The following is a 12530-nucleotide window of genomic DNA, read 5'->3' as shown; positions in this document are numbered from 1 at the left end:
TCTTCAGGCTGCTGGTACAGGCTCTCTGGCTTCGCTGGGAGACTCAGGAAGCCCCTCTGTCCCCAGGCAACTCCCCCCCTGCAGGTGCAGGCACCGCATGTACTTATCACACCTCAGCCAGTCACAGGGGTTTGGAGCAGGGATTTGAACTGGAAAAGTGCCCTTGCCAATGTCCCAAGATGCATTCCTGACCCAAGCCAGGAGGAGCTGAGCCGTGAGCTAGAGAATGAGAGGACAGAGGAGCTGGAGGCGCCTCCTTGCTGGGAGTGCAGAGGAAAGGAAGTGCCAATCCCAGCTGCAAGGAGAAAAGTGTCCAAGGCAGAGAGCCATGTTGGTCCCAGCAGCAGGGCTGAGCGAGAGATCTGGGTTCAGACTCATCCAGGAGGAGCCTGGAGGTTGAGAGTTACGAAAGAAGAGTTCTGTTTAGGTCTTGGGGGCAACTAACCTCACTTAAGGAGTACATCAGAGAGATGAGTGGACAAGCCCACTTGTTTCCCACAGGATGAAGCGTCTAGGCCAGGTGTCCCCAAACTACGGCCCGCAGACCACACGAGGCCCCCTGAGGCCATTTATCTGGCCCCCGCTGCATTTCAGGAAGGGGCACCTCTTTCACTGGTGGTCAGTGAGAGGAGCACAGTATGTGGCAGCCCTCCAACAGTCTGAGGGACAGTGAACTGGCCCCCTGTGTAAAAAGTTTGGGGACGCCTGGTCTAGGCTGACCAGCTCCAGGAAGAAGCTGACCCCTCCGGACTGCATTCTCCTTTGAACCTTTCTCCTCCTCTGTTCTGCCCTTCTGTTGCCTGCCACTGCCAGCAGTCAAGCATGGACCGTGTATACCATGTTCTGGGGAATCTGATTACACCCTGGACACTGGTATGTGGATTGCAGTCTGCTGCAGGATGACATTAGAGTTTAGCTGTTTTTCTTCTAATGGGGCTCCATTCTGTGAGTATGGTAGGAAGTGCTTTTAATGCACTGATGAATCAACCTCATCAGTTGATGATGCTAATTAAATAGAGAACTTATGAAAATGTCCCAATATTTAAAAAACAGAGTCCTTTGTTTGTGAATAGGTTTCACTTTAAAGGTAATAATGCCTTCATAAATTCTTGCTGAAATCAATAGTTACATAGGAGGGCCAGGCGCGATGGCTCACGCCTGTAATCCCAGCACTTTGGGAGGCCGAGGCAGGTGGATCACAAGGTCAAGAGATCGAGACCATCCTGCTCAACATGGTGAAACCCCGTCTCTACTAAAAATACAATAAAAATTAGCTGGGCATGGTGGCATGCGCCTGTAATCCCAGCTACTCAGGAGGCTGAGGCAGGAGAATTGCCTGAACCCAGGAGGCGGAGGTTGCAGTGAGCCGAGATCGCGCCATTGCACTCCAGCCTGGGTAACAAGAGCGAAACTCCATCTCAAAAAAAAAAAAATAGTTACGTAGGAAAATAACAATGCTAACAGCCTGTCACAAGCTGATCACAAGTTTTTGTTAATAAAGTCTACTATTCTTAGTTTTAATATCTCATGTAAGCAAGTGTTATGTTTAAGTTGGGGAAATTCCTCCTGCTGCTTTCTGAGGACGCCCTGTAATAGTTTCTAATAAACTGCTTTCACTTTGCTTTGCATTGCGACTCGCCTCTTTCCCAAGTGAGATTCAATAACTCACTCTTGGGGTCTGGGATAAGACTCCTTTTTCCAGTAACACTATGTGTGTTCCCGGCTTTGAAGGGCATCCTGGCGGATGGAAGCTGCACATCTGGACCCTTCAGTTCTGCGATCCCAGGTGCAAGTTTGGGACAGTGACCTGGTAGCGTCCCGGGGCTCCTCTGACACTCTGCTGGTCTCCATCCTTCCAAGAGGACACCCCCAAAAGGCTGACCACAGGCTACGGGGGGAGGACTGGGAAGACTGTGTGTTGGTAGGGGGTGAGAATAGGAGAGAGATGTTAGACAGACACTTCCATCTTTCTCACTGTGATCTCTCAGTGACCTGGGTGAGCCAAGGACCTTCAGTGGGCTCCTATAATGGGGTCAAAGCCTTTTACGGGTCAAATGTTAAAGTGCCCTTCCTTCTCAAGGCTCTCTTGGCCTCTTCAGAGCAAAGATGATCTAGGGATAGGCCAAAAGGAGCGCCAGCACATCCTACAGGGATTCCCAGCTGAGGAGAGAGGGAGCACCAGCATGCCCTACAGGGAGCCCCAACCGAAGTGTGAAGGATGGAGAGAATGGGGGCTCACCTGAGTGCGGGGCTGAGCCCCGTGTGAACACCAAACAGCCGGGCTCCATCCTTCTGCCCTGGCCAGTGTCCTCCCTTGCAGGAGAGACCCACAAGGCCGTATCCTGGAGGTAAGAGGAGGCAACAAAGCCCGAGGAGAGGCCTGTGGAATTGGGAATCAGGCCGAGTGTTTATCTCATGCAAAGCAGCTCCCTGGAAACCTCCAGGGGAGAAGAGACTCAACACACACACACCGAACCCTCCGGGCTCTAGGCACCCTTGGCCTGCAGCTGCCGGGGGAATGAAAAGTGCCTCCTTTCTCTCCTTTCCCCTGTTCTATTAGTAAGGAGCCGCACACACAGAAAGGCCTTATTCACAAGCTCCAAGGCTCGGCCTTCCACTGAACGCTTTCTGAACATGCAAATGTCTCAGAAGTGGATTCTTCTTTTCAAACACTTACAGTGGCACGTTCCCATGGAGCTGTGAAGCAGACCAAGGGTTCCCTGAGCAGCAGGCTCTTTAAGAATAACATTTGCATTTCAAAGAAGCAGAACTTCCAGCTGTGAAGTCCGGCTTGAAAATAGAAGGTAGGAGCCTCACCTTCTGGGGCCGTGCAGGTGTGAAGCACCCGCGCTCCCGGTCTGTGCCCCACCCCCACCTTGGCTTTGCCTCCTCCATTCCTTCATTCAGCGCTAGCTTAGGAGTGACCGAGGCCCTGAGTGACTGGGGACTCACAAGACAGAGCTGTTCCCCCCAGAAGCTCAAATGGAGTGAGCTGGACAAGCCTCCAAATGAGTTAACTCCTTCCCCATTCCAGGGACCCTGGACCTGCCTGTTCTCTTCACCCCGTAGAACCAGGAGGTTCTGGGTTCAGCTCTCCCCAGAGGAGCAGATCCCCACTGCGGTGAAAAGCACGGGGCACCCTCTCCTCTCTCCTCTCAGGCATCAGACAGGATTCAAGCTGAGATAACTGAGGAAAACAGCAGACTCCTCTCCTCTCAATATCTTCCCCATTCACCGCCAAGACATCACTCGGTTAAAATGTCCATTTTCCCACCCTGATAATACAGGACTGTATACCACATACTTGTTATCTTCTTTTTTCCCCCCCACTTCTCAAGGAAGCTTTCCATGTCATATCCCATTTTTAAACGGATGCGTGGCATTTCATCATATGACTTTTTTTCGTAATTGATCAAATGAGATTCTACAGAGCTTACCACAGTGCCTACGACTGCCCAAAGAATCCTGGCTTCGATATTAGTTAGACCCATTTACAGGGAGCGGGGATCCAGTTTAGACAACAGGAGAACTAGCTCCATCCAGCTTAGACGATAAGGGAACTCAATGGTTTATGTACCTGTAAAGTCTAAAGGCGGTACAGGCTTTGGGGAGAGCTTAATCTGACATTCTCTTTTCTTTCCCACTGCCCTCCTCTGCCTTCTGTGGTATCAGCTTCCCTCCCCTTTGGTTATAAGATGGTAGAGCCTGGAACAGAGCCAAAAGCACCCACAGGTACAATGGGACTTTGTCCACATCCCGGGAGAGTGCCCACAAGCCTACAAATTTCCCAGCATGCCAAGCGAGAGTCCTACAATTCATTCTGATTGGACCAACCTCAGGCCACATGCCCAGCAATGATGGGCCTCGGAGAACTGGAACGTGTTGACTGGCTGAGACTATCTGGGGGCCATCTAGGGGCCACCTGTGAATTGGGTTGGGATTACCTTCCCTTGAAGTGAGTAGGCTGTGTGAGAGAAGGCAGAATATCCGAATGAAAAGTATGTTATTTTAGTAAAGAAGTATGGGAAACCAAAATATGCCACCCCAAAATATTCTTCTTTGGCCTATTTTCGGATGGCTGTTCAGAGGGGCTACAGACACAGAAATAGCTCTGGAAAGCTGTGTTCTTGTGGGGAGATTTGCATCTGTAGTGGAAATCTACATTAGTGAAGTAAATGGTGGATGCAAAGAGGCTTCCTCTGAGACCCCTTTATCTGCCTTATCCAGATCTCTCAGGAGAAGGAAACTAAAAAGCTTGACACTTTTAAAGGTCTGACAGGGAAACTTTTTTTTTTTTTTGAGTCAGAGTCTCACTCTGTCACCGAGCCTGGAATGCAGTGATGTGATCTCAGCTCACTGCAACCTCCACCTTCCGGGTTCAAGCCATTCCCCTGTTTCAGCCTCCCAAGTAGCTGGGATTACAGGAGTATAACATCACATACAGCTGATGTTTGTATTTTTAGTAAAATTTCGACATGTTGGTCAGGCTGATCTCGAACTCCTGACCTCAGGTGATCCACCTGCCTCAGCCTCCCAAAGTGCTAGGACTACAGGCATGAGCCACCGCACCTGGCATGACAGAGAAATTTGACCACAAGCTGCCTTCTGAACTCATATTGCAGGAAGAAAGACTGAAGGTTGCCAACACGCCAGACATCTACTCTTTCTGCAGGCTGTTGCTTGTGAGCCTTCAACTGCATAATAAGACAGCCTTAGCTCACCATGCAGCTCCGCCCCTTTCCTTCCCATAACCTATCACCACCTCCCCTGAGATGTGCCAAGCTCTCTTCCTTTCCATATGGTATAGAAACTTCAGCCCTTTGGACTTCTTTTAGTCTCATGTTTTGTGTGGCCCCTATGCATATGTTCATGTTAATATATTTGTGTGCCTTTTCTCCTATTTCTCTATTGCCCATTTATCTCAGCAGACTTAAAGACTCAAACCTTCAGCAGGGGAAGGAGAGATTTTCTGCATCCCAGAGTCATAGAATGCTGAGAAGCTCATCAACACATGACCCTTTTTAGTATTTGTTTTTCTTTTTCTTTCTTTCTTTCTTTTTTTTTTTTTTTTTTTGAGATGGAGTCTTGCTCTGTCACCAGGCTGGAGTGCAGTGGCATGATCTTGGCTCACTGCAACCTCCACTTTTGGGGTTCAAGTGATTCTCCTGCCTCAGCCTCCCAAGCAGCTGGGATTACAGGCATACCACCACATCCGGCTAATTTTTTGTATTTTTAGTAGACGGGGGGTTTCGCCATGCTGGCCAGGCTGGTCTTGAACTCTTAACCTCGGGTGATCCACCCCCCGCCTCAGCCTTCCAAAGTGCTGGGATTATAGGAGTGAGCCACCAAGCTTGGCCGATGACAATTCTTTCTACCGAGACTAAAATGAAAATTTTAAATCCAATACAATCCCTGAGCTTCCCAGATCAGAGAATGGCACAGAGGGCAGTATAAAAGTCCAGGAGAAAATATGAGATTTTAAATATTTGTGTGTACCTTTCTTTTTATTTTGCACTGACTAAAAATTAAAGGAAAAATAGGTTAACTCACAAAATACTTTAAAAAAAAAAGACATGGAGGACATTAAGAAGAAGGGAAAGAAAATTAGGTCCAAAGAAAGAAAGTGAATCCAGGGATAAGATTAATACACAAAATGTTTGCCTTGAAAGTCCTTACACTTGCTAGATATGGATCAAAATGTGACTCAGCTTCCCTGCAGCCCATGCAAAGAAAAAACAAGACCAGCTGTATGTCCATTAGATAAAAACAAATCCGGTGCTCGGAAGAACACAAATTCCAAGACCAGAAAAGAATTTCTTCCAGGTGTTTCTATCCGAAGGGCCTGTGTCACGTAGTAAACAAGGCCCTAAAACCATCTTTCCGGTAAACAAAACAATGAGAACAAGGACTGATAACCTCCCTTATTTAATTCAACACAGGACCCCATGTGAGTATAAATAAAGCAATCCTACCAGGGTGGAAAGCCTGGGGTGGTCCAAGCCACCATATTCAATCCAAAAATAAATGCTAATGAGGAATGGGGCACTCTCGTGTATGAATGAATGTGTGACTGCCCATGATATTATGATACAATAAGAAATATGTATTTAGTCTTCATCCCAGGTTCCCGGCACAAAGTTCCTAAAACCCTTGGGATTTCTGAGTGACAGGAGTGAGACGAGCATTTTCTGTTACTCATCTTAAGCTATCTTCAACCAAACCTGAGTTTATGCTAAAAAACTGACTCTTGGAGGTGGGGGCTGATGGCCAGAGGAAATAACCATGTGTTTAAAGGGCTGAAACTTTCAGCTCCTCCATTCCCCCATTCCCCTATTCCCGTAAGCCCCACTCCCTACTGGCTACTTCACTATTCACCCCCACCTCCAGAGTGGAGAGGGGCTACAGATTGAGGTAATCACTAATGACCAAGGATTTAACCAATCATGTCTACATAACCAAAGCCTCCATAAAAACCCCAAACAGGCCAGGTGCAGTGCCTCATGCCTGTAATCACAGCACTTTGGGAGGCCAAGGCAGGTGGATCCCTTGAGGTCAGGAGTTCAAGACCAGCCTACCCAATGTGGCAAAACCCCGTCTCTACTAAAATTACAAAAATTAGCTGGGCGTGGTAGAGTGCACCTGTAATCCCAGTTACTTGGGAGATTGAGGCACGAGAATCATTTGAACTCATGGGGTGGAGGTTGCAGTGAGCCGAAATCATGTTGGTGTTGCTGTGAATGAGTCAAAAGGTGTGCATGTGCGTGTGTGTGTGTTCGTGTGTGTATGTGTGAGTGTATGCATGTGCATGTATGCGTGTGTGTGTGTGTGTGTGTGTGTGTGTGCGCATGTGGAGGCAGTGGGTGGGTCCCCTCACAGCCCTACATAACTCTCCGGTCTTCTGTCCAGTGCAGAACAGTGGGTCCTGGAGGGCGTGGACGGCAGCCCCCTGTCTGCATCTTGCTCGTGGGCTCTGTGCTGGATGGACCTTCGCCACCTCACCGTCCTGCAGGACATCGTGCTGGTCCACTGCACTGACGGTATCAGGCCTAGGACTTGGTGAGGTGCCTCAGATGCTCCCGAAGTTACTTACATTCACCAACGGCCTCCTTACGGCTTCCAATAGGAAGGAAGTGAATGGGTAGATTAATTACTCAGTGTTTTATACAAATAGATTGGACAAGGCTGGGCTCTTAAAAGATAGCAATCCCAAATAGCTGCAAGATGTTTAGCTTTTTTCTTTTCTACTTTCTTTAATATATTTTCTAATCAAAGTATGTAATAATATGCATAGTTTTTTTTTTAAATGGAAACAAAGCCGCCTCCTGTTTTTCCTTCCAACTCTGAGCTCCACTCCAAAAAAGCAACCAGTTTTCTAATGTAAACTTGTTATTATATTGAGAAGGACGTAATCATAAGTGACTAGCTCAATACATTTTTACTAAGTAAACACACCTATGTAAACAACACATACTTTGAACAAGCCATGTTTGGGTTTTGGGTGGTTACTTCCCTGTAGCAAAATGAGATCCTCATGTACTACTTTAACTTTATTTATTTTATTATTTTTTTTATTTTTGAGACAGGGTCTTGCTCTGTCACCCAGGCTGGAGTGCAGTGGCATGATCTCAGCTCACTGCAACCTCTGCCTCCTGGGTTCAAGTGATCCTCCTGCCTCAGCCTCCCAAGTAGCTGGGATTACAGGCTAGAGATGGGATTTCACCACGTTGGCCAGGCTGGTCTCAAATTTCTGACCTCAAGTGATGTGCCTGCCTCAGCCTCCCAAAGTGCTGTGATTATAGGTGTGAGCCACTGTGCCTGGACTTAACTTTAATAAACCTATTTTGGAGTAGACAGTTCATTCCTGTGGGACAAAATCCAAAAGAAACAAATGGGTGTGCAGTGTTAAATGTTCCTCCCACCCATAAATCTTACCTGTCAGTTCCCTTCGTCAGAAGCCATCATGTTACTAGTATCTTGGATTTCCTTCTAAAGGCAATCTATTATTTTAGCTATTTTAAATATTTTATTTAATAATGTATGTTCTATCTGAATATCAAACAATTTAAGGAAGATGGGATATACAATTTGAAGGGCAGAATTAATCTCAAAGCAGTGGAAAACCGACACCACCAAAGAATTAAGATGTTTACGGAACTTTTCCAACTATCGTTAACAATTCATAGAAAGATACTGATTCTTTTGGCCTTTCCCTCCTGATGGCAAGATGGCTGCCGTACGCCCAATATCAAGTCTTCACACAACATTCTGTGAAGCAAAAATGATGGCCCCAAAAGGGCCTGTCAACTTCCCTAGTCAGGGAAGGAAATCTTTCCTGGAAATCTATCCTTGTCTTGGACTGGCTAGAATTGAGCAGCAAGCCCACCTCAAGACCAGTCCTGGCAAAGAAAAACAGTTGGTTTCATCTACTCATGCTTCAACCCCTGAGGCTGGGTCTGTTGCTTTTATACCAAAATCGGGGTTCAGTAAGCATGAGTGGCCAATGAGCAGAAAACCAACAGGGTCTGACATAGCCAATACCCTTGGCCTGTCACTGTCTAAAGCTGAAACCCAATCTAAGCTAAATTGTTAATCAGGCCCTGGAAATAAATTATCCTTGGAAGAGAATGATGCCAGCACACCTTCTAGACCTGTGCTGGGCGGTATGTTTTAATGGCCACACATGCCGTTTAAACTTAACTTTATATTACTTAAAATTAAATAAAACCTTAAATACAGTTCCTCAGTCACACAAGCCACATCTCAAGTGTTCAATTGCCTCATGTGCCTAATGGCTACTGTACTGCATAGCACAGATTCAGAACATTTTTTTCATTGAGGAAAGCTCTGTTGACAACCACTGCCTATCCATCTGCCACTACCACTGATAAGAGGCTTCTTTAGAGTGGTGAGGTGAGAGTTCCACTGTCCCCTCAATGCCATGCCACCATAACGTCATTAGCAACACTGCCACCATCTTTGTCCAGTGCAACCTGAAATTGGGAAGCTGAACATCCTCTAAGCCAGTGATCACAGAAGCTTTCTGTCCTGCAGAGTCACGTCAGGGTCAGGCAGAGATCCGACGAGATCTGGTGCAGAGGCACGTCATGTTTCCATGTACTCGCTGAGCCCATTTTCCCGACTGGGTCCTTGATGCAGCCCTCTGGGAAAGAGAGGTGCTGGCGAGGAGCTGGCTTGGGCAACTAAAGTTATCGTAAGACTGTTTTAATGGTCGCCTTGCTCTATAGCAGGCACCTCGTGAATAATGATCATGAAGTCACCCACTGCCCATTGCCCCAACACTGGCGTACTTCCTATTTTTTCATCAGCCAGGGACTGAGGGGCTGCAGAAAGTGAAGAGAATGATACATATAGGTACAGGGGCAGAGCGTCTGTGATGGGCACCGGCCCTCATGCCCACCCCACAGACACAGCTAACATTGTATCTGATAGTTTATAAAAGGGCACCTGCTCTGAGACTTGGGGCAGGAATAAGGTTCCCTCCAGTGATAATTCCCCTTTGCTCCACTTTAACTTCAAGGGGCCTGACAGTGGAGGTGCCAGCTTGGGTGGGTGTGGTGGGCACAGCCCTGTCCTGGGGGAGGGAAAGGCCAACCAAGTCCCCATTCAGTTCTTAGAGACCATGGTTTCTTCCTGGCCACTTTTGGCTGGGGCCATTCTCCCGGGAGGGGACCTTGAGATACTTACACTGAAGCTCTAAGTGTAAGCGCTAAGTGACCAGCACTTTCTGGTCACTTTATTTATTTATTTAGAGACAAGTTCTTGATCTCTCCCCTGGGCTGGAGTGCGGTGGCGCAATCACGGCTCACTGCAGCCTCGACCTCCTGGGCTCAAGCCATCCACCCACCCCAACCCCCCAAGGAATAGCTGGGACTAGGTACACACCACAACACCTAGCTAATTTTTTTATTTTTGTTTGTTTGTTTGTTTGTTTGTTTAGGGATGGGGTCTTGCTATGAAGTCCAGGCTGGTCTGAAACTCGTGGGCTCAAGCAATCCTCCCACCTCAGTTTTCCAAAGTACTAGGATTACAGGTATGAGCCACCACACCAGCTTCTCATCACTGGATTCCCACCAAATTCTGTTTGAGTGAACATGAAGGGGGTAAAGTATTTGAGAAATCCCAGTTTACTGTATGTTTTCACTGAACACCAGAGAAAGAAAAAGAAGCCCATTAATTTTATGATGTTTCCTAGGGTGTGGGGGGAGAGGAAGAAGAAATATTCTTGGTATCTTGCCTTTTTAAAAAAAAAAAAAAGATCCTTGCAGTTTCCTGTTAATTTAATACCAGATTCTTTGCTGTGTAAATAACACAGATAAAGATAAATTTTACTGGCCCTGGACTCCAACCTTTGTTTAACATTCCACCCCGCTCTGATCCATCCCCCATCCCACCCATAGAAATTTGTAATTTGTTGTGGAGATTTAGAAGCTGAGAAAAAATAGCTCAGGAGGCAGAGCATATTGGTTTCAGACGAGCCTTTTAAGAATGTACTAAAAATCCCAGTACATCTGATAGTTCTTCTCTAGAACTTGTCTTTCTCTCCTCCTCAGAGATGACCTAGATGGGGTCAATTCCCTTTCTGGTCATCTAGTAGATCTCACCCGGGCTCTGCCACCCACCCTCCCAGTTCATTATACTCACTTAGGCTGCACTTTGCTGGCCTGATCCTTCACTGTTATTTAGACAAGTAATTTAATCCCTCTTACTTGCTATTATTGAGCACTCTAGTTCCCTCTTTTTTTTTTTTTTTTTTTTTTTTTTGAGACAGTCTCACTCTCTTGCCCAGGCTGGAGTGCAGTGGTGTGATCTCAGCTCACTGCAATCTCTGCCCCCCAGGTTCAAGCAATTCTCCTGCCTCAGTCTCCCAAGTAGCTGGGATTACAGGCATGCACCACCACACCAGGCTAATTTTTGTATTTTTAGTGGAGACAAGGTTTTGCTATTTTGTCCAGGCTGGTCTCGAACTCCTGACTTCAGGTGATCTGCCCTCCTCGGCCTCCCAAAGTGCTGGGATTACAGGCATGAACGACACTGTACCCAGCCAGATTTAGTTTCCTTTTTGATGGGGCACTTCTTCCTCCAATAGCGTTTTCAAAGAGGGGCTATATGTGATATACCTTCTGATTCTTTATATACCTGATAATTTAGCTAGAAATCCAAATCTAGGGTTAAAGTTAATTTTCTTTGATACTTTAAACCAATGTTTCCATTTTTTCTTAAACCCAATGTTGCTGGGAAGAAATCTGAAGTCAACCTGATTGTTCTTCCTTCCTCTATCCTTCTACTATCCAGCTGCTGGGAATACAGATGTGATGGCCGGAGCTTTAGCTGCCAACTTGGATTATGAAGATGTCAGAGAGCAATAGTGACCTGGTATGAAATCTGAGTCCTCAAAGACCTAGTAAAGCAGAACTATTATATTATTTCAGCCATAAGCTGTGCATCTCCAAACTTCTACAAGAGAGAAAAAGAAATTTTTATTGTTATTAGTGGAGTCTTTTATTAAGAAATGAATCTTAGTTCGTATAGCCATTAAATCTGCTTTATTTTATACTTTCCAGAAGTATATATATTTCCAGAGATGGAGTTTTGCTCTTATTGCCCAGGCTGGAGGGCAATGGCACGATCTCGGCTCACCACAACCTCTGCCTCCCGGGTTCAAGCGATTCTCCAGCCTCAGCCTCCGAAGTAGCTAGGACTATAGGCATGTGCCACCATGCCCGACTAATTTTGTATTTTTAGTAGAGACGAGGTTTCTCCATATTGGTCAGGCTGGTCTTGAACTCCCGACCTCAGGTGATCCATCTGCCTCGGCCTCCCAAAGTGCTGGGATCACAGGGATGAGCCATTGCACCCAGCCCCAGAAGTCTAATTATTTTTTTCCCAGTGAATTCATGTTTCCCTAGATATCAGCTACCTTGGCTGGCAATGGGTACACCTGGAAGAGACTAAAACCTAAACTCTCCCTATATCCCACCTGGGAGCTTAAGGAATGCGGTTGTGAGAGGACTTGCCTCTGGCATCAAATATGAATGTGGCCACTCCCCATGTGCCACCCTCAGAGACAGCAGACACCCCGCTCAGGGAACTTCTGGACACTCTCCCCTGGCCAATGCCCTTTTCATGAGCTGGGTCTTGTGGTTGGAATTCCAGACCCATGAAGTGGGAAGAAGAGGCTGCTAGGTCTGCCTGCTCTGTGCTGCCAGCCCCAGCCTGATATCGCCATCCCTGACTAGCAGAGCTGTTTTCTGCTGTTCAGCGCCATGGCAGCGGTCGGGGGTGGAGATGGGGTTGAGAAATAATGTTCCGAGGCCAATGCGGGCAAAGAAACAAGCACAAGCGTCCGGAGTTCACGCAGCCTATCCCCCTCCCACGGCACTGAGGGGCGGAAGGAAGGGGCCTCCCCGGGGTTTACACTGGTTTCTCGGAGTCCTTACCAACTCCCCTCTTGCTTCTGCGGCATCATTAGGGTACTATTCAGAGGAAGAGGTCAGCCCTTTAAGTACATT

Source organism: Saimiri boliviensis, chromosome 5, assembly GCF_048565385.1.
Source record: "Saimiri boliviensis isolate mSaiBol1 chromosome 5, mSaiBol1.pri, whole genome shotgun sequence".
NCBI classification, from domain to species: domain Eukaryota; kingdom Metazoa; phylum Chordata; class Mammalia; order Primates; family Cebidae; genus Saimiri; species Saimiri boliviensis.
This window is presented reverse-complemented; position numbering follows the sequence as displayed.